The following is a 24254-nucleotide window of genomic DNA, read 5'->3' on the forward strand; positions in this document are numbered from 1 at the left end:
CAAATTAGATTTTGCTGTTTGTTTCTGAGATGAGTCACAGGTTTTTGTCCAATCGTTTTCTGAAGAATCAAGCCCCTCTTATTGGAATTGTTTGTTATAATTTCTTCTAAGGATGAGAGTGCAGGAATCCCGACTGGTTGGTTTTGCATAGAAGCGCATACTTCCTCACTTGGAGATGTTTCAAAAAATGTTTCCTTGGAATGTTATACATTAGAGATATTTCTTCAAAAGGTCTGAATGATATTATTTCAAACTTAGCTCCAAAAAATATGGTGGATGGCTGTAATTACTACCATGAGCCTCACCTGCTATTGTTATGAAAAGAAAAAGCCAATCAGGGGAGCAAATTAGAGCTGTAGCAAATTCTAAACGCAATGCAACTGGCAACAAAACACTGCATCATTTGCCAAATGTATCCAACGTGTACCCAGCAATTGGCCTGATTTAAACTGCTGATCAGGTTTCTAGTGTAATCCTTTACTTTCACTCACCATTAGTGGTGTATAGAAGAGAAATTTAAGCTCATTGATTGGATGTTTCTTACCAAAATGCACCTTGGGAGGCATAGTTGACTTCTCGCTTCTTGCACATTTTATCAATAATATTTTCTAATGTGGTTGCTCATCACACTGATGATTTAAAGCTGTAGAGTTTCACCTTAGTCTATACAAAAAAAGCTAATGGAATTTTACTTTACTATAACCATGGACACACAAAATGATTCCTTCCACTTCATAAAACTATATGACGGTAATTCTAGACTTAAACTTAAAACTGGGGCAAACTGTAACATCTATTCATTTCCTGCAATTGATTTTACAATGGTTCTTTACGTGGGATCTGACTGTGGCGACACATTTGTTAGCTGTGGCAGCTCTGGTAACCAGCTGTGGTAGCCAGCTGTGAAAGGATAACTACAGCACCAAAAATACATGCACTGGCATCAAAAGTTTCTTTTTCTGCTTTCTAGTGTGTGCCTGTAATGTGTGGTGTGTACTCCACCTGCCCACACAGATTTAACACAAGCATACAACTGCATTACTAAACTCACAAGAATTAATCATTAGATAAATCAACTAACCCCCCTAACCTTACGCTTATTTGTGTGTATTTTATACCCTACTTTTAAAGCTGCTGATTGATTTGAAAAAAAAAGACACGCAAAAGTACACAAGCGTTCTTCTAAATTGTTCAAGCAGTACATATTTGTTTAGTTCAAGGTTCGTACACCTTTTCCAAGGTCAAATTCAAGCACTTTTCAAGCACTTTCAAGGTCCATTTTAAAGCTTTTTCCAGCACCTTACACCACCATGAATTACGTACCAATACAGAGTAAAAATTATTATTTAGTGTTTATAATCTCATTAAAAGAGCTAATGCTATAAACAGCCAAAAATTAGATTTTCAGGGTGTAAAACTGAAGTAATTTTAAGGGCTGAAAATACAAAGACATAGACATAGTCTGATAAATAGCCTATATTAATGAAAAAAAAAATGTATTTCATTGCCAAGACATATAGATGATTCTACTGGAATAGAGCAGTGTAAATATTGCATAAGACCGGCTACTTGTATGACACTCCATCTGACACGATTTCTGTTCAGCAATAAACGATTGTTGTTATGCACTGGGCTAACGTTTGCAGGTTTTAATTTGCGGGTAGTTAACGTTACAGTTACTGTGATGTAACATATTCCACAAATGAACGTGCCATAACAGACAAGCAAAACTACAATTACATTATCACACCAAGTACTCTCAGTCACTTAGCCTGCGAATTCCTAGCTAGCAGTTACTAGCGTAAACAAATAACTAACGTGTACAGTAGGCTGCTCGGTGCAGTAGTGGTTTCATGGGGGCGGAGTCACACATGGAAATAAACTGGCAGATCGCAGTCACACATGCACAAGCAAGCAGGTTTCATGTTAGGCTCTCCAACATTTTATTTCTCCATTTAATAAACTAACTATTCAGTAAGTTAGGTATTTGTTGTGAAAGAAATAGTTACAATTTCAAGCATTTTCAAGCATTTTATCCAAAATGTAAGCACTTTTCAAACCTTGAAAACACAACATCAAAATGCAAGCATTTTCAAGGATTTCAAGCACCCGTACGAACCCTGTTAGTTTTACCTTCTTACACACCACATTACACTCACACACACACACACAATCATAATCTAGGACACACATTCTCATTCCCTTCGATCACTCTGTCAATTACACAGAGGAAGTCAGGGAGAAAGAAAATGAAGGGAGTCAACAATGCATGGAACATTGATGTGTCCAACCACCACTGTCGGTTTAAGTGGAATTGACTTCTGCTCATTTCCCAAATTACGCATATCTGACTGGCCCACCGCTGCAGGGGCTACAGGAAGCACAGGGACAGACAGGGAGTCTCTCTCACACGCACTCTCTCCATTTCTCTGCAGGGAATCAATGATGTCTGCTTAATTATTGGGTGAATTTAATCAGTGGCACAGCAGTATTTACTGCCCTGTGACCCAGTAGTCATTCCATTTCAGAAAGTAAGTGTTCGAATACCACCGCAATAATTAAGAGTACAACTATTTAATTGTTCCGGAGGTGTAGAGGTAACAGAAAAAACTACCTCTGCATTGTGGTGGTTCTGTGCTCAGCGTTTCCCCTACAGGTATTTGACAACTGCTGCATTTATTAATTGTTTCCGTGAAAAACGGTGCCACAAGTGCTACGAATCCCCGTGAACTAAACAGCAGTGGACTGATTGATGATACATAATGTATGGATTAGTGTCTCAAAAAACACTATTTAGTTAATTAACATGTCTAGTCTGCTGAACTGTGGTCGATTATGTCTAAAGTGTATTATTATCAAGATGAACTGTTGAGATTATTGGCGAGCTCTTGCTTCGTTTCAAGCATTTTATCCTTCCTTGGTTGCTTTTTGCACTGTTGAATTTATTTACCTTCACTTTTGCAATGTCTCTGTACCAATAAGTCTGTTTCCCATGCAACGAAAAGAGTGTGAATGTTGTTTGTACTGTAAAGGTTTGCAGGTAATAGTGAATAGTGCTAGTTTCTTATGGTAAATTAAAAACTGTTGCCGTAACACATGTTATTAGATGCCCCAGTATTCTTATGTAAAAATAGGTACAATTTTCTTTTTGTCTAACACTGTAACTGCATTTACCTCGAACATGTTTATTAATTTAAGCTACATGCAGACATATGTGGCTGAAATACATTGCAGATAATAGTAGTATCGTCTAGGGATTCACCGATCTGACTTTTTCAGTCCCGATACTGATACCCCGGTTTTGGGTGTCGACCGATACCGAGTGCCGATGCGATACCAGTGTTTAATTGATAGGCCGTATGCCTCACTGTGTGGAAAGGACTAAGATCATTCTTTTATGTGTAAGGCAAAATCACGCTTGACTTAATTTAAAAAAAAAATGGTTAAACAGTGTGCAAAGTGAATAATACTGCATCCAGATTGTGTATGATGCTTTAACTGTTCCCTAGCCATCACGGCACCTTATTGAATTTCAGATGGTAGCTCTGTCCTATGAAAGTAGGTTGAAAAATGTCTCATCACTCTCTAAAGGGATAGATATTGATTTGGAGAGATCAATGAAAAGTTTGCAGAGAATGTGTAATATCATCTAGGTTTTGGGCTGCAAGAAAACAACAAACACAATGCAGAGTATGTTTCTGTGTAAAAACTGGGATACTGCATTGGTTAATGTCATAGAATAGAATATGAAATTAAAATACAGTACAGCAGTTGTAGAAGCCTCCACTGCAGCATCAAGTAGATTCAGAGGCAGGGGTCAATCATCTTTTATTTTCTAAAAATCCACTGGAAACCCCTGGCCATGGCAGCATCTCATGTATACAAACTCATTATATTATCAAACTCTACTAAGTTGACAGCACTCATAACAAAAGGGACACAATGGCATGCTAGCTAATGACATTCCTTTTTTCTATCCATTTGAATTCCCAGCAAAGCAATAATATAAAAAAGAAAATTGTGATGAAGTTGTGACAGTAATCACTACTTGCCTTAGCATTAAACATTACAGATATTCTCCATTATATCTGTACATGGCACACATGGCTGGTGTCTTGATAAGCACATGGCTTCAAAGTAGGGCTGGGCGATATATCGATATTAAAAATATATCGATATATTTTTAAATGAGATATGGAATTAGACCATATCGCATATATCGATATAGTTCAAATGTGATCCTTGCTCCCATAGATATATACACAGATGTCGCCTTGAGGTTCTAAACATACGTCAAAACCGCCGCCATCTTGGAACAGGGGTCCGAAGCATTCAGATCAACGCTAAAGATGCCGGACTTTTGTACTGCTTAATTATGTTCGATAGAGGAAATGAAAAGAACAAACAGCAATGAATAACATTTAACAGGTGACAATGTGTTTTATGATTATGTATGCCGCCTTCGACCAGCATCCTGAGCTCCGGCGGCAGCGGGAGGCGGAGAGCTCCGTGGCCGGCCGCAGCGTCTCTTCCCCCGGGAAAAACACAGCTTTGCCTCGCTGCTGCGCCGGTCCCCGCTGATCCAAATCGGACCAGCCAAAGACAGAGTGGTGATCGGTAGGATCTTACACGTAGTCCAGGACGACCTGTATGTCGATATCGGCGGAAAGTTCCACTAAGTTTGCCGACGGCAGGCGGACGGAGAGAAGCTACAGCGGGGCAGCAGAGAGCGTCTGCGGCTGCAGGATCTGGAGCTCAGTGCCCGTTAAAATGACATGTAACGCATAAATACATACAGAAATAAATAGTGGAGGAATGAGCCTGGACATTTCAGTCTGTTTTAAACTTCACCTTGAAGCAGAAACTCTTAGTTCAGAAGGGTGAAGTTTCCGTTTGGACTCAGATCTGTGAACCGATCATAATAAATATTCTTTGTATTAACACATTAATTAGTTTCTTTGTTTTGTAGTCGATAGTTCATCTTTTAGTTTACTTAAGTGGAAGCAGTATCAAGTGGAAGAATGGGACTATAAACCTAGGCTTACAGGCATGAGGCATTACATTTTGAACAAAGTAGATTATATTAATATCAAAAGCTTAATTGACCTTTGGAACGAATCACAAATATGGAGCTTTGATTTCAAAAAAGGTACTCCTGTTATACAGTATTTAGGTTTACATTTTATTGTTATTTGAACAGCTGAGCATTTAATCATGAACCAGGTGAAGAAACCGGTTTATTATTTATTTGATTTTGCAACTGTCTCTATGAAACTACTTGTGACATGTCATATTTGATTTTGGCTTTGACTGAACATTTGCTCTCACTTTGCGGAAAAAAATATCGGGATATATATCGTATATCGATATTCAGCCAAAATATATCGGGATATGACTTTTGGTCCATATCGCCCAGCCCTACTTCAAAGTCAACCTCCAACCATTCCTGCATTATCTGACTGTTCTTTCCCTCATGTGGCCTTGACATAGCATGAATATACTGTCCCTTTAGAAATGCTTGCTTTATATTGGCTGGTTTTAAGGTCCTTTCTGATGTTAACAGTACAGAACCCCTTGGCCCTATGACGTAACCTAATAATGACAGAGGTGGATATGTGGCCAGAGGACACTGCTTCAACCTTTTAGAAAAGGTGAAATGTACATGCATTTTCAGTTCAGATTGTTTTAGTGAAACAACACAGAAATATTGATTGAAATATATTGGTATCCATGCCCCATGGCATTAAGCAAAAATCTGTTTTCTCAGTCAAGCCAATTATTAGGTATATATTGTGCAAACCAACCCATAACAATTCCGCTAGGCATATTAAGTGGAAAATCTAATCTATCTGAATGCATATTCTATGGAAGTATGCAAATGGGACAAGTGAAGCAGTTATAATTGCTCAGTGTGTGCTACGAATGTGAATGGCTTTTTGTATGAGCTCAGGACAAATTAAGTTAATGACAACACTCTGGTAAATGGCAGACAGATGGAAAGTTCACGGAGATGAATCGCTTTCTTAGTTCTTAATCACATGTGCAATTAACTGGTGTATGAAGGTGCTGGTTTGATTGGTTTGTTGTAGCCATGTTTCATTTAAAAAGTGTTTTAGAGTCCAATTAGTCAGCATCCTGGAGCGAGAGATATCCCTCTTTTATCACCAAAATGAAACTGGAAACTAGTATTGACTGCAGGGGGCCAAATGTGCCGATGTGCACTGTGACACAGGAGTAAATGTAGGAACAGGACGGCATCAGTGTTTCCTCTAGAATTTTTTTAGTACGGGCTTATCTGCTAATGTTAGCTACCGACCGTTACCTTGAAACCATCCAGCAAATAGACGGTACCGGAGGGTGATTTAACATCACTGCTCATTTTACACACAGTTTAACAACAAAACAAAACGCTGAGTGAACATTACTAGCCACGTTTTTCATGTTGGTTTTCAGTGGTATGCACCCCCACTAACCTGGAAAACGGTTTTAAAACAGTAATATACAGCATGTCGGAGGAATACAGCGTCTCCTGCAGCGGGGAGTCAGAGGCTCAGGGACCGTCACCTCAGCGTTCGCTAACGTTAGCTAACGTTAGCTTCTTGTCTCATCTGGGGTCTGATAAACAGTAAATTCATCAAATTCTGTGTCCACAATGCTATTTTCCAATAAACTGTAGCTGTCTTTCATGGGACCCGCGTGAGTGAGGATTTCATGTCGCCGCTTTCGTCTTTGTCACTTTGCCTAAGAGTGAGTGACGAGTAGTACTCGACCTGTTGTTTATTTGGTTGCCATGACTTTGTGAGTGATGACATCCCGTCACTGTTCCAGTTGCTCACCCTAAGGGGAGAGAGAGCGGATAGAGTTCAGTAGAGCACACAGCTCTGCAGAGTTGTGTAATTACAACTTTATGACTTTTCATAAACAGCTGCAGGAGCGGCGGTGCGTGGTGTACATAGTGGAAACCCTGTTTCTGATACCGTGGCAGCAGAAATTTTACCGTGGCGGGCCGCCACTGTAATATCAACATAGAGGAAACACTGGGCATACCAGCAGAGATTATGAAAATCTACAGAATGGATGTATTGGATAAAGCTGCCTTTGTGCTGTAGTTTTAATATTCATGGTGTGACGTGTGCATGACACAAGGCCCATAGCGGGATTACAACGTAGTGCAGAGAACCTGCAACACTGTCTGCATAACCTGTCAGCATCCGCATACCATTCATCAGAGTCAGGTATGCCAGAAGCTGTCAAAAACTCAACTATTACTAATTTAAGTATAACAAAGTTTGTTTTACAACTTCCTCAAGCCACATCTCATCCGGCCGATGCACAAACGTAACCATTCAAGGACAAGGCTAAAAGTTGGATTACATTCTCGGTTGTCCAAATCAGCATCAAACCTCAATCTCAACAAATTACTGGAGCAAACACACAGTGCAGTGATCAAACTCTATTTACCTGGTACATCGAGCTCAGCCACAACAGCTAGGCTACTACATTTGAGACTTGCACTTGAAACTTTAAAGCAAAGACATTCAAGACTCAAAGTCTCCCTAGAAAAATTCCAAGAAAAGAACTAAAATAGCAACAGGATGGCCTTCCAAAACCACACACCTTGAATATTTAATTATTAGGCCCATCCATTGAAAGTACATGCTATTGACTACTATAACAAAAAAAAAAAAAACTCTATTAACACAGTTTTGATAAAAGATTTAGACTTTTTCTGAGGCTAGTATGTGAACTTTGAGTTAGAATGTTTTCAGGCATCAACTGTCACACTCAACTAATAATAGCTTTGAAAGGAAAATGTTCAATGTATTTTACTGATCAGCATTGAGAGAACTAAGAGTTTTGCAGTTCATTTGCAATTTGCTTATCCATCCATCTTCGTCCGCTTATCCGGGAACGAAAATTCAATTCAATTTTATTTATAGTATCAAATCATAACAGAGTTATCTCGAGACACTTTACAGATAGAGTAGGTCTAGAACACACTGTATAATTTACAAAGCCCCAACAATTACAGTAATTCCACCAAGAGCAAGCATTAGCAGTGGCTATTGCGACAGTGGCAAGGAAAAACTCCCTTTTAGGAAGAAACCTCGGCAGACCCAGACTCTTGGTAGGCGGTGTCTGACGGGGCCGGTTGGGGGTGTGATGGCGATAATAGTCGCGAAAACTGACCGGTAGATCGAGAGCTTTGCCTTCTGGCTCAGCTCTCTTTTCGTCACAACGGAGCGATAAATTGAATGTAATACCCTCACTCACGAACAAGACCCCAAGGTACTTGAACTCCTTCACTTGGGGTAATTTGCTTATGAAGACTCAAATTGGCTTGAAAGGACTTGGGATTTGTCTCAAACTACTCCGAACCTTGAGTTAGACTTGCCCCAAAAGATATAAAAACAGAATTGGCCGCAAGTCTTTCCGCACTACAATGTTCTCGTCTTCTGTCTTCACGCTGGCTTTGGATGATGTCCTTGAAACATCAACAAGACGTCTTTGCTTACTCCAGAGTTTTCCTCGCCAACACACTGGAAATTAAAATGTTAGGTTGTCTTTCATTTTCAACTTTTAAGTGTGTTTTTAGGTTGCCAGTTTGAAAGGTTAATTAGGAGTAGAGAAGACAGCATGCAGTGTGAGTCCTCCAAAAACAAAGTAAATACACTGTATATTTATTTATTTTATGTTAATATCAGAACTCTACTGATTATTGGTCAAATCAGATCATTTGGTTGCAGAAGTAATAAACTATTATTTTAGCCTCGTCTGCCATTTGCCTTTTACTGAGGAAAGACAAGTGGGAGAAACCCTCCTCTCTCCTTAGTTAGTTGAAAGGAACCTATCTTCTTAGTGTTATCATTTTATATTGCTGATACTAATTTATCAGTTGAATATCTTCAGTTAAAATTGGATTTGTTCCAAAAAGCCCAAATGTCCAGTTTAAAGAGCTTCACAAGCTATACAATTCAGGCAACATCTCCTCACTACAAACAAAAAAAAAACTTTACCAGAATTATAATTCTTTAACCTTTTTCCTCCATCAATGAGACTTTGCAAATAAAAACAAATCTCAAAAAATGCAAATTAGACACATTGTAACAAAACACAGCGAACCTGTACTTCAGGATAATTCATGCATTCAGGGCACATTTTGGGGGAATTTTTTTTCCCCTCAGTGTGTGCAGAGTGACTTCCCTTCCTAAATAAAGTTTACATGAAGCGAACATTTAGATAAGTATCGAAATGATGCAGTGTAGTGGCCTGGACTGTACAGCTTCAGATAATCCCCAGTCAGCCAGGTATCAAACAACGCCTGCCTCGAACTGCAGGACAGTTGTTGTATAAACAGAGCTAGAGCATATTTACCCTTCAGCTAAAGGTGTCTCTTGAGCCAACTTGTTTGTATATATCTGAACATCCTTCACAGGGTGCCTGGAGGGGGCTCATGTCTGAACTTTAAGCTTTTTACTTCACAGTATGTGAAAAAGCAACTAGTATCGGAGGTCATCAGAGAACACTTCCTTTTTTTCGCAGAACATACGCGCAGCAATGTGCACATACATGATCGCATGCACATTAAAACACACAGGTACACACAGGTACCCAGGGACTTGCACTGTGAAGTAAATATCTTGAAAAAATACGTCTGAAGAAGAGGTTGAAAAAGATGGAAGAACTTTACAGACTATTTCCCAGTGCGGACACTCAGGTGGGAGAAGGAGGAGAGAGAGAGAGCGAGAGAGAGAGAAAGAAAGAGATGAACATTTTTTGGGGGGGTTGCAGAAGGAGGGAAATGGAGTGAGAAAGACAGACATGGAAGGGAGAAAAACACCAATTGTTAAGTAGCAGTTCAAGTGGAAGAATTACAGTTTGGATTCAAGCTCCTTAGCTAGTGGGGATCATTAACATGGCCTGCCCGGCTTCTCTAAGCGCTGGGGAGGATTGGAAGATGGGGGATAAAAACCTCTCAAGCGCATCCCCACAAGATTCATAAGGCAGCCACTTGTAAATAAGATACAGCACATGCTGGCTGTGGAAGGTACTTCTTAATGCAAAACCAAATGCCATGGATCCTGGAAATGGGGATACTTACCCAACAATTCACAGATTGAAATAAAGACAAAGGCGAATATGACTCTACAGTGCTCTATGATCTGATATAAATCAAGAGGTTTAGATCAGTTCACCTATGTCGTCCCATTTACAGGTACGGGATGGAAAAGCAGAAGAAAAAGACTGTAAAGCTCTCCTATCTTACACGCATTTCCTCCATTATTTCAAGTGGGCAGTTCACATTTCTCCCCACATTTTATGATCCTATGAGCTTCATCATTTTCCTTCTCTCCGCTCGCTGTTTAACACACGGTAAAACAAAGCTCCCAAGAGGCTTGAAAACAAATCCAAGCTGCCGTCCTGCTTCTATAAATCATTTGTGATATACAGTACACATCTTTTTTTGAGCACTTCCGCCCATTTTTACAGCATGATCAATTGAGTGGTTAAATCAGACAGCATTAAAACAGTTTGAAAACACAAATGTCCTTCGTCAGTGGTTCAGAATATAGCCGAGATCTGCTTTCTTGGACATTCTGTTATCGATCCCTGCTTTTCCCACTCTCAGCACTGTCACTCTACACCGTTGGGGGGGCTGTGTATGCGAAATTGACAACATCTTGCCGAATCAGGCATTGCCAACCAGCAAATACTGCATACTTGCTGTTACATCAACCCGTCTGTCACAGTGCAACTTCTTTTCTTCATCTGTTATTTTTTATTAGAGTAGGACGCTCACACACTGCGCTGTGTAAAACCGAAGGCTGTAAGACAGACAAGTGTCCTGATAAGATCAGCATAATTGGCATTTTCATCAGTCTTCTGGTGAAACATAGTGATGATAACAACTAGGGATGACTCCAACTGATCCTAAGTATCGGGGTTCAGGCATATTTTAATCCATCAGCAGCGGCTAAAATAAACCAATGAAAATGTTGCGGCATCCAGGTTGGCAAAATACACAGGTTTGCAAGGCTATGTCTGTAATGATGCAATTATCTCTACTCTTTTACTAGCAAAGAGCAGTGTACAAAACATTCAGGTAGCAGCTTCTCATTTTTAGCCATATCGCTAACTGTTTCTTTCACCGTTCAAAATGAGAACCGTCAACGTCAAATCAGCTGTTCCTAATTAACATTCAAACCTGTCGGCAGGCCAAAATAAAACTTGGCAGGCAAGTTGTCAGATATGTGTGCTCTCTGCAAGCCTGTGTCTGTACACTGTAGTCCCAACAAAGTTAACAGAGTGATACATCTTTTCTCTAGCTGGTCGCGTAACGTCAGTGTCAGGAGTCGCATTCTCCCACTTTTATATCAATAATTTAAGATTATTAACTTTATCATTTTGAATCAGAATCTTCAATATTTGGATCGAGTAGCTAGTGAAAATCAAGATTGATAAAGCACATTTAGAAGGAAAATGAATTAAAGAAAGGTTTCGGACTCTATATCAGTATCGGCAGATACACAGATACGACTATTGGTTGAATATTTAAGGACTCATTTGGTGCACACCCACACACCCCTATTCTATATGCTAAACACTGTGTGTATCACTTATCTAAAGTGCAATCCCAAAGGGGAGAATGGTATGTGTGAGAGAAGGAGGACAGCAGAAATACAAAAAGGGAGGACTGCCTAACATGGGATAGAAAGAAAGGTAACAGTTCACACATTGACAGATAAGTAACCATTTGTGGCTCCTCTACCTTGAAAACATAAATCAGAGCAGTCTACTCAGGATGTATCACACAGACTGAGATGATAGCACAGGAGGCTGCTGAGTAGGGCTGCACAATTAATTGCAATTGTATCGATATCACAATATGGACTAGTACAATATCCAAATCGGGGGGGGGGACTCATTGATTAATCAATTAATCAATGAGTCAATTATACCATTCTGAATGAAGTATTCTACAGACTAAAGAAAAAAAATCTTTGTTTGGTACAGACCCTTGCAAAAATCACACTATAAATCATTTTCATTTCTTTCAATGTTAAAAAAACGATCATTCCCACTAATATCATGAATCACAATATCAGTTAAAATAATGGCAAAGTTAAAATAATGGCAATTAAATGTTCTCATATCGTGCAACCCTACTGCTGAGGTGCTCATTGAAAAGATGAACTATGGGTGGAAGGACAGGAAAATGCTGTCCATTGATCCCTCTAAAGCTTTTAAATGCAGTACTAAATATCTGTATGTATAAATATCACTGTGCAAATAGAAATGAACAATGTATGCACAAAACAATTATAAGAATTGTTTATACATTAATATATTTGTACAAATCCATCGTCTTTATCTCAACCATAACAGCGGTAATCTAATTAGCAAAGAAAAGAAACTGTGCTTGTGTAATGGATAGGAGTGTTTGAATTACAACTGAAAGAACAACAAACCGTTAAAGATTTTTGTCCTTTTAGTGCGGTTTCTTATCTGCTACTGTGTTTAAATCTGTGCAGTATCTGATGGATGATGCAGTCCTTAATGAGAGCTGAATATGTCCACATTCAACTGTCGTCCTAACGATAAGTAATGACGGTAGCTTGGCTAACACAATTAACACTGGCGCAGGGAAAAATAAAATTCCCCCAGTATGAGGTATTATGTAAATTATTAATTACTACATAGACGATTGCAATCGTGTTCAGCTGCCCATTGGCAATGAAATAAATGTGAATGATTTGGAAACAGAGTATGGAAAATAGTCGAGATAATCATGACACAGTGGGAATGTGAGAAAGGTTCAACAGATACCACCTGCTCCTTAAGCAATTTATAGAAAGAAAATTGCAATTTAACCACTAAACACAGACTCGCAACAAATGCAAATAGGATTTTGCATTTGTTCTAGTCAGTAAAGTGTCAACACTATGACATATCCATAAATCCGGCGTACGCAGTTAATTGTCAGGCATGTCCCAGAGAAGTCTTTCAAATTCAGACATTTTATAAAAAAAAAAAAAAAAAAAAGGACAGGATCTCTCTTTTCACCATTACATACGGTAAAAATATCATATTAGAGCATTAGTATAGCAATCTGTATTTAATTTGAATATCAATCACATGAGTTCTGCACACTCTCATTCTACATTCAATGAGGGATGCATGTTTTATGAGCAGCAGTTTCCACAAATACAGTTACACTTTGTGTGTTTCTGCGTATATTGTGTCAGAAATTGAGGCAGAGAGTGAGTAATTGATAAATTATGTTAAACTATAAGAACCGGTGTCAAAGACAAAGAGAAGCTGAAGAGAAAGAGAGACGGAGAGAGAAAGGGATCTCTCAGAGTTCGGTGTCTCAGCTTAATGACACAGGATCCACATGGGAGAGTGGCAAGCTCTGTGCGAGATATAATAAATTCAAAGACCGATAACCTCAAGCTTCCCCACTCACAGCCCCCACACTCGCGCACGTGCACGCGCACACGCACACACACACACACACACACACACACACACACACACACACACACACACACACACACACACACTTGAAAAAAAACTCAGAAAATAACTGCTCAGCTTCTCTGTTGACAGGGAAACTGAATTGGTGGTTTTCTCTCTGCTTGTGTTTCACTACTTCTGCCTTTTCTGTCACTCTGTCATTCTCTCTCTCTCTCTCTTCTCAGGATATAATCACCACAGCTTCCAATATGGTTTCAATACCCCCACCCCCCACCCCACCCCAACCTGTTCCCCTGCTGTGACCATGAACAATATGTCTGGCTGACTTTGACAAATTAAACCAACTCAATATATGGAAATAACCTTCACAGGATGACATGGAGGGAAAGAGGGAAGCAGAAGTGGGGGGACGGGGGTGGGGGAGTTATGGGAAAGGGGGAGGAACAGAGACTGAAAGAGAGACAGAGACGCGTACAGATAGATGATGGTATATATCGAGCATTGCATGGTATTTCCAAACCGGGTCCAACATGAGAACACATGGAGAGATGGTGCACATATAGGCCGACTTTCTAAATGTCACCATAGCTAATAATCAGTCACTACAGTGGAAACACAGATTATCTGTGTAGGAAAGGCGGTTAATGGAACTTGAAAACAAATAGTCCACAAGCTTTTCACACTGCAAAACGGCTTACAACTGATGGAAAAAAACACAGTTCATCATTTTTCCATGCATATATTAATCTATTAGATGGGGACAACTTTGAAAACTATTACAATAATGTTTACAGGTAACTCAGATCTGACCACGTTTAAAAAGTACCACAGCGTCATCATACTTCAGTTAAAAATTCAAGATATTTTTTATCAAATTAATTCCAAAATGTTATTTTTCTTTAACAACCAGAGTATATTCTGGTGGTGGCTGTAAGCAAATACCCTTCCCATGTCAGTTGTGACAAACTGCCTTGCAATCCATCCATCAAGTACTCCTAATTCATTTTCTCAAAGTAAGCTTTCATAGTGACTTTATTAAACTGCCCAAGTGGCTGCAATTCAGACACATCTCACCTGTTGTAACAAAACATCTTCTGCAACACACACATATGCACTTTAACTACAATAGCATCCACACACGCACATGAACACACAAACCAGGAAGAAGGGGTCATTAAGCAGCTATTGTTGTGTTCCTCTCTGCTCAGCATGATAACAGGGTTGATTGATACTGAGGTTCCCCCGTTAATCACCTGGCTATGATTATAAATGCACACTGCCTTGCAAGTGATGCTCAATCTAAAACTGGAAAAACATGAGACACAGCACTAACACAAAGGCAAATAAATATACGACTGTGCGTGAGTAAAGACACGGGACTTGCACACATACACACTCTCATCCCAAGCTGAATGCACCTGCCGAACATCCGTCCCCTTTCCACACAGGCACAAGTTAACTCACCTGCTCCGAGTGACCAGCTGAAAGCCTTTAAATTGGCCTTGGATAATCTTCTTCCCTCTCTCTCTCTTGCTGTCCCTTTGGCTCCTCTCTCTTTCGCTCTCTCTTTCTGTGGCAGTACACGGACGTCCTACGGGCCGCTCAACCTTCCTGTGTGGCTTGGCATAAATGCATCGATCTCTCGGCCAAGTGGTACGTGGTCCTGCTGTTACCACGGGACTCTGATGTGCTCTCTCCTCTCCGCCGCTCACTCTGCCTCACACAGCTGCAGAGGGAAATATGAGAACAGGCAACGTGGTTGAGTGCTGCTGCTGCGCTCTCTCTCTCTCTCTCTCTCTCTCTCTCTCTCTCTCTCTCTCTCGCTCTCGCTCTCTCTCTCTCTTGAGCTGAGATGCTCTCTCTCTCTCTCTCTCTCTCTCTCTCTCTCTCTCTCTCTCTATTGAGCTGAGATGCTCTCTCTCTCTCTCAGGTTGTCAGCTGGTGCGATGCTCACTCCTACTATGTCTTCACTCTGCCACTCTGTCTTGCTGTACTCAACTGCATGCTATCTTATCACCATCTCTTTTTTGTTGTTTCTCCATTGATTCCTCATTCTCCATCTTTCTCTCCCTCTCTCATTATCGATCTTTGGATCTGTATCTTTGCTAGTGCAGCCTCTAGTGGTTGCTTTCTCTCCATGCTGCTTATGAAGTCTGAATCAAATTTTACTCACAGAGAACATGAAGCTGTGATGTGAATTTGCTCCAGGATTTAAGTTGGCACCGTCAGCTAGAAAAGAAATGGAAACAAATCATTCATATATTTAGCTACAGTTTACTATGGCTGCATCTAAGGATTATTTCCAGTATCGATTAACCTCCCAATTATTTCTTAGATTAATCAATTTCAAATGTGACGTCTTAAAAAAGCTTTTTTTTGTCCAACCAACAGTGAAAAACCAAAAGATTCAATGTACAATGATATAAAACAGGAAGAAAAAGACAGAAATCATAACACTGCAGAAGCTTGAACTAATGAATTGCGATTTTTGCTAATTCCTTTAGATAGAGAGGCAATGATTGGTTGATTAATCGATTAAAAAATCAACAGAAAATGTATCCGCAACTAATTTAATAAATGTTGAATCATTTTTAAAGCAAACAAAACATTTGCTGGTTCCAGGATTTGATGGTTTTCTTTGTCATACTTCATATTAATGATCTTTGGGGTTTGGGACTGAATGTTTAACAAAACAAGACATTTAAAGATGCCGTTTGGACAGTGTGAAATAGCTGGCGTTTTTTAACAGCTCCTGACATCTTATAGACAAAATGATAAATCGGTTTATCGAGAAAACAAGAACTTTTACGCTATGTGTACTGTGTGTTTTTACTTGTGAGCCACATCAACATATTTCCATTGTCTTGTTAATGACAATAAGGTTTTTGTTTTCTTATTCGAAGGATAGAAAAAAAGGTGATGAAAAAAGGACTAGCTATGCAATGTAACTAGCGCTAGGTTGGCAGGATATAACGTTAGTTAGGGTTCATGTTAATTTAAGGGGGAAGTAGTTAACGTTAGCCCTGTAACGTTAAAAGCGCATTGACATTGATGTTAAGTTAGCTAGCTAGCTAGCGTTACCTGAATTACCCACCCATTTCATACCTTCAGTGCTAACGTTATTTAATACTTAACAGAATGACTTTAAGGAAACTCACCAGAGGTAAAGCAGGCATCTTAGCAATATTTCCTGAAAAAAAATAAGAAAACCCCATCTTGTTCCAATAACATGCGAGTGGTGTAGCTAGCTAGCTAGTCAATCAACCACGTAAAATCCAAGGGAGAGTCTGGAGTGCTGGCCATGGAATCATGGCGCTCAGTGCTGACGCTGGTGGCTGGAAGCTGTATTGCAACAATATGGATGGATGTAATATTATATACATTACACTTATACGATATGCAACATATTTTTAAACATAATTCAATAATAGTACTTCTGTGATACACCAGACCGCCCAGGTCTTAACATGAAGAAACAAAAGAGTGAGATGTAGCCTATGAAGAGAATTGTGGAATCATGTGGTAGCCATCAAGTAGGCTACAGAAAACTATCATTAGGCAACAATAATAATAGTTACATTTTATTATTATTTAATGTGTGTCATATATTCTTTCAGATCATATGTTGAATTGAATATTGACTCTAAGTTTTATATTCACTGCATGCATAAACATTCAATGCTTTAAGCTTTAAAAAGTTTAGGTTGTTGGCATTTCAGCCTTTTGAATGGTAAACAAAAATGGTTTCAAATGTAGGCCTAAGTTGTAATAGGAACTTTACACTCATATAATCCTCCTATTTGATTACATGTAATATTGTCATGTATTAGTTTGTTGGTGCAATTATATGTTTTTTTTTAGTAATCCATTTATATCATCCTATGCTACAGTACACAACAAATACGATATATGCGATCATATGTTTAGTCAGCGCAGAAGAAATACCAGTTGACAAGTGTATGGTTGCATTAAATGATATTTCATGAACCAATGACTTTTTCTTTTGGCGTGTTGCCTTCAGTGGAAAGCTGACAGTATTGAGGCAGACAGGAAATGAGGAGGGGGGGTATGACATGCAATACAGGCCCCAGAGTATTTTTCAATACGCTTATAAATACACTAAACTACAACAGGTATTGTGCCCCTTTAGTCTTGCCACATGAAATGCCAAGATTGCTGTGCAACTGAAAGATAAGAACAAAACATTTTTTTTTAACCTTTCCTCACCTGTCTTGCCATGATAAAGTCTTTGCTGCCAACCCGGACTGAGGAGGAGTGCATCTCCCCATGGGTGAAGTGTTTTTTGATGTTGTTTTTCACTGAACAATTCACTGAACATTCTCGGGGAGCATCTTCACCGACACGGCAGCGAAGGTGGAGAAGACAAATCTAGCAGGAGCTCATCAACTGCTGATCAGCTGGACTGCAAATTTGTGGAGAGTAAAATGACCATGTGCTACTTTGCATCAGTAAAGGAGAATATGTGCAGGAGATTGTAGCTGTGGAAGAAATAATCTCAAACACAACAGCAACATTTGTTTATTGATGTGTTTGTCGGGTTATGATAAAGAAAGGACCCAGGAGGAATACTGATGTTTTATTCTTAGTAGTGTGTGTGTGTGTGTGTGTGTGTGTGTGTGTGTGTGTGTGTGTGTGTGTGTGTGTGTGTGTGATTGTGCATACAATCCTCAAAACAACACAGGAGTCAAAGAGTATTCACACCACAGGAGATGAACCAAAAATACCTCAGGCTTTTCAAACAAATAGGATGGATAAAAATTGTGAGTTTGTGTGGGAAAGAATAATGTGTGGGCAGAATGGTAAGACGCTGGCCTAGATAAAGATCCATAGGGTGCCATTAGCCAGGTATAGAAGGAGAACCTGATGCTGGCTGTCACAGCTGATGAACGGACTTTGGAGGAGATCATTCACCAGCTTATGCAGGGATCATAACGTTGAGCTAATTAGAGCTCATTAGAAAATGCACACCTGCAGACGCACAGGAATGAGCGATGTGAAAAAAGTGTTTCACTCACATGTATTCTTCACACTTACAGCTCCTTTGTTTGAAAAAAAGGAATCTCTATCCACTAGAAACTGATCTAAAAATAAACTTTAAAAAATAAATTTTACTGAAATATGCTTTTGAAAACTTTCTTTTTTACTTTACTTTATTGACGAAGCATATAAGTAATCACGATGACAAACTTTTATATATTTCAAAAACCTCTCCATAAATAGAAGATGGAAAGTGTCTTGCTCAGATACACTTCAGCATGTTTATTCGATCAAACTACCAATTATATTATGTAGCTGCCATAACCTGCAGTTTGTGACAAACATGACCGAATACAATTCACGTGCAGAATTCAATTCATTTATCCGGCTATTCCAGGAATACTTCAGCTAGACGACAGTCTCATTTAATCAGAGAGATGCTGAACTTGCAGATCTGCAAGGAATCTAAATTTGCTTTGTCGGCAGAATTTTAGTCGATTTTTCAGAATAGCATGTGATCATAAGAGACAAAGAGTTTAGCAACACAACTCAAAAACACTCCACGCCATTCTCTGCTCACATTCACATTCTAATGTGATGAAACAGTGAAAAACAGGTGGTGTGCCTTCAGACATTTCGGATTTAAAAAGTACCCTCTTTCATTAGTAACTAGTATATCACAGGAAAAAGAAAATCGTATCTGTGACAGAGAAACTTGTAAGGTAATCACACCACAAAACTGAATTGAAACCTTCTATCACTCCCAAATTGATACACAGACTGACACTTGACGTAAATTTTGTTTTTTTTACAATACTGTTCAGGCTTGTTTGCATTGCTAATGTCTATACATATTTTAGTAATGGTAGTACAGTATCAGCCAAAATGCTAATATTCTTGATTACACAAAGTATAAAATTGTGTATGCAAAAATACCTCAAATATATGTAGGGGGAAAACCAGCTCGATAGATGGTATCTTTATGTTGAAGCTGGATAAAGTGTATTTGAACTGATTCAACTGCCAGTAGTGGATCATATACCAGTATATCTTTTTCCAATGTAATTTTAATGTTTTTGGTGGAGCCAAATAAAAACATCAACTGTTTCTGGGTGCATGTACGCAGACAGGGACTCATACTGTAAACACAAAGATTCACCCAATCTGAGAATCTTGATAAAACCTGCTAGCATTGTATTAACATTGTAATACATTGAAATACATTGTTTTTTTGTTTTGTTTTTTTCCCGGGCTGCAAATACAGGCCATAACTTTCTAAACAGCAATGTTGATTATTTTAAACAACCACTTCCATGCAAAACGCAATAGAACAAGCTGTACTGTGCAGCACTCAGCACCTGCTGCTGCTCCAGTGAGCATCCCATTTATTTACCTCTTGCAGAAGAAACATTCATGGAGGAATAATGCCATTGCAATGCCAATGAGATTTCCCATATTGTACAGCCATTTATTGCATTATTGTCATGTATGGGCCTGAGAAAGTATTTTCATGAGAATTTGATGGTAAGGAATGATTAGATAACCTCAGCCGGTTTCTGTGGTGGCCTCAGCTGATCCATATTCATCTTCCTGCTATGTTGTCAAACAAGGCTTAACAGGTCTTATTCTTTATTTATGCCACTGCATATCATCAAGAGCAAAGCCCCAGGTAACACTGTCTGTATTTACTTGAGATGGGATATGATGCTGTACTAAATAAGGCTTTTAATAGTCATAGCACTCTAAGCCCTGTTTTGCTTTGCTGTGGAAAAGTGGTTGTTGAGTATAAAGTCAGCATATAGCCTATATGGTGAATAAATAATAACGCAAATCTACGGACTGGGAAGCTTATTCCATTTCAGAGCCACAATTGGAGGATACAAGACAGACATTCTTCTTGGGAAACGCACTAAAAGCAGTAAGCCTGTACTGAATTAAGACCTTGGTTTATCAGAAAACAGAGACAAGGGCATCACAAATGAAATGGCATTAAGTACCATCCTTCTGAGTGTAGAAACTTACTCTGTATGTGTGTGTCTTCCAGATGATCAGGGGTGTTGAGTGGCATAAAGCCTCCCACACTTTAATCAATAAGGTATTCCCATTGTTTAACAGAATGTCTGGCTTGCACAGATCCTAACAGTGAAAAGCTGGAGATAGCTCGGCTGGTATTATGTAAATTACATGGATGACTGGTTTGGTTTGGTTTGGTTTGGTTTTGTTCTGTCATAAAACAGCCAACACTAACACACATTTCCAATTATTCACACAATAAAAAGAAAACAAAAATAACATGGAACATTGACATGCAAAAACTAAATACAAAATGAAACTAAATAAAATAAAATAAAAACTATAAATAGAATATAACACAAACAAGGCCTTATGCCTGAAATTGAAGCATGACACAGGATAATAAGATAAAAGTCTACAGCCATTCTAACAGCACTGTGAGGCTGTTCTTAGGCACAACTGTGCTTTGAGCTCAATGCTACCATCTGCATGCTAAAATGCTCACAATGACAATACTACTAACATGGTGATACTACAAAGTTATCATGTTTACCATGTTCAACATATTAGTTTAGCATGTTAGAATGCTAATATTTTCTAATTAGCACTAAACACAAGGTAGAGCTGAGGCTGATGGGATTGTCATAGTTTTACAGGTATTTATTCTTAAATCAAAGTACTGGACAAATAGAAAATTTGACCTGATGGTGGCACTATATGAAAAGTCAGGAGATCGGCAAAGATATTTCAATTCATCCTGAGGGGGACATGAATGTCTGCACCAAATGTCATGCCAGTTCATCCAATAGTTGTCAGAAATTTCACTCAAAACCATGAATGTCAACCTCATTGGCACTAGAGGAAAAAGTCAGAGAATCGCCAAAGTCAGTGACATTCTTTCTCTGGGGACCACGGTTGTCTGTAGATATTTTAGTCAAGACCAAAGTATGGGACTGTCCGACCGACAGACCAACATTGCCATACTTGGAGCCATGCCGCTGGTCTTCACTCAAACATGTGTAAGTTGTCTGGTGCTCAGCCGTTTAGGCATTTATACACATGGATTGCTGCTAAATGCTGAACCTCATTAGCAATGTTTAACTTCTTTAATGATTTGAAATGTTCTATACTTTAATAGCTTCTTTTCTTGTAATTAAAGGTATAACATATCATCTGGGTGGATGCAGGGCTACTGTGGTGATGATTTGATTAGCAGGTATCTCCACACTTTACTTCATTTCTTGTTAGCACCACACCAGCATCAGCAGAGGGGTCTGTGACTGTTAGCACCAAACACAGAGTTGGGGGGGAAGCAACTTAAACCGAGGCACTTTGATGTTCGGGCTGTATACTTTTAGTCGAGAAAACTAACACAGAAGTGTACAAAAACTGAGTGCAGATGGAAAGGTGTGGGAAGATAACAGTCAGTGTTAGACACAAGACTATCCTTTTGCATGCTTAGACCTGTAGTTTTATTTCTCATGCATCCTGCCATTCACTCTTATCACACATGCTCACTCATTATTTCCTAGCTGTCCTTGTCAATCATACATGAGATGTTCACATCAGCTGCTCACATCTATCCAATAGCTCAGCGACACACCTACATCATTAGCCTATCATCATGCTGATGCCTCCGTTTAAATATGAATCTCTGTCTGCCTTTAGCGCATTCATGCTGCTGCTGTGCATGAGGTATGCCACCGCTGTTACACTATTTAAATCTGTTTTCCTCTTCATTGCTGTCAGCTGTCATTTTAGTGCAAATAGTCGCAAATGGCAAAGCGCCCCTCCACCTCCCCATTCCCACCAGTATTTGCATCATCAGCTTTATCAGCTTTATCTGCCTCACCTGCCTCATCAGTCTCATCAGTCTCATCAGTCTCATCAGTCTCATCAGTCTCATCAGCCATCACCACTAGTGTCTGGACTCCATGGGGGGATTTATCTTGCTGCTGCTCAGGGCAGACGCCCCTTGATTACAAATCACATCAAAGACTCTCTGCCAAATCCTAATTATCACATATCATCTGTTATAATAAACATTTATTTTTACTTGATACACTTGTCTCTTCTGATTGAAATGAATACTGTGAGTGAACCTTTAGCTCAGATTATTTTGTCTATTATGGATGATGAAGAATGATGTTTCACCCACAATATATGGCATGTTTGGATAAGGATAAGACATAGTACAGTAGTGACCATGCCAAAAGCCTGTAAAAAAAAAAAAGGGGGGGGGTCAACATCGAGCAAAAAAAAAATAGTCAAAGGGTAGTCAAAAGCTGTTGCTAGAAATGTGAAAAAGCATCTCTTTGTGTGAACAAGTAGCATTTTCCTGATAATACCTGCTGTATTTCTCACCAGGTAGTTAAAACATTAAATGAACTTGGTACTGTATAGGCTGACAGTCTGGGTCCCAATTGTTAACAGAACTACTATCAACAGCGTTACTGTACTACATTCTAATTTGATCCTGATATCGGATCTCGGGCAGATACTGACTCAAATAGCTGGATCAGGAATTGGTGACAATAAGGCTGATTTATTCAATTCAAGTCTATGTTTATAAAATATATACATTATGTACTGGAATTTTAATTCCTGTTTTGACCAATTTGCTGTATTTAAAAGTTGTACACTTGAATTGTAACTCCTGTTAAGAAGATTTTTGACTAAGTAGCTAGTGCACCATTTCTTATTTTAATAATAAATAACAATTCAGTAAATTTATATATGCATTTATTTGTTACAGTTTATTACCTAATTAAACACTGGAATCGGATCGGCACCCAAAGCCAAGGCATCGGGACTGAAAAAGTTGGTTCGATGTATCCTAAGTAAATTTCTTTTAGGAAGTATGCTAAAATTAAGGATATATTCAAAAACAACAATATTAACATGCTGCTAAAGTGATGTAATAATGTTCAGCCTGCCAAACTGTTTAGGTTTGTGACATCATCAGCCTAATTGATGCAGCTATGCAATCAGCTGGAACAACTGAAATATTAACTTCTATTTTATATATGGAGAATCACAACGAGGACCCCTAGTGGACAGGTGAAGAATATCTGGGTTAGAGTGGGGACTTTGTATTTTAACGGTCAGCATGTCGCCAACCCCGGGACTTTCTCCCCCCTCACTTGTATAAAACCTCTTTCTGCAACCTCATTATGTCCTTTTTCACTGAAAAAATCAAGAACATCCACCAGCACCTTGGATCAATCCCTCACCTCAGCATCTCAGCCGATTTTCACCCATCCACGCACTCATTCTCCCCAATATTTCAGAAATCACAGAACTCACCCAGAAATCCAAACCATCCACTTGTCCACTCTCTCACCACTGGAACTGTCCCTACATCCTTCAAAACTGCTGCCATTACCCCTATTTGGAAAAAACCTTGGCGCCGACCCCTCCAACTTCAACAACTTCCGTCCTATATCCAATCTACCCTTCATCTCCAAAATCCTTGAAAAAACTGTTTCCTCTCAACTCCATTCTCACCTATCCCACAATAACCTGTATGAACAGTTCCAGTCCGATGTCCGACCACTCCATAGCACTGAAACAGCACTTATCAAAATCACCAATGACCTCCTTATGGACTCCTCACCATCCTCATCCTCCTCGACCTGAGTGCAGCCTTTGATACCATCTGTCACACCACCCTCTTCAACAGGCTATCTTCCATCGGCATCACCCACACTCCGTTAGACTGGTTCACATCTTACCTCTCTGAACGCACTCAGTTCATTCAGCTC

The 24254-nt window shown here is 39.3% G+C and overlaps 1 protein-coding gene across 2 annotated transcripts in view; it reads right to left on the reverse strand.

The window, feature by feature from the left end:
- tnr (tenascin R (restrictin, janusin)) overlaps nucleotides 1-17791 on the reverse strand; it is a 203806-nt gene extending 186015 nt beyond the window's left edge. For both annotated transcript variants that reach the window (XM_028593565.1, XM_028593566.1), the window contains exons 1-4: nucleotides 17707-17791; nucleotides 16638-16821; nucleotides 15653-15708; nucleotides 14944-15205 (exon numbers count right to left, since the gene is read on the reverse strand). The gene's annotated coding sequence lies outside the window, so the exon portion shown is untranslated. The remainder of the gene's footprint in view (nucleotides 1-14943; nucleotides 15206-15652; nucleotides 15709-16637; nucleotides 16822-17706) is intronic.
- Nucleotides 17792-24254: the final 6463 nt, after the last annotated feature.

The sequence above is a fragment of the Perca flavescens genome, chromosome 12 (assembly GCF_004354835.1).
Source record: "Perca flavescens isolate YP-PL-M2 chromosome 12, PFLA_1.0, whole genome shotgun sequence".
Lineage (NCBI taxonomy): Eukaryota > Metazoa > Chordata > Actinopteri > Perciformes > Percidae > Perca > Perca flavescens.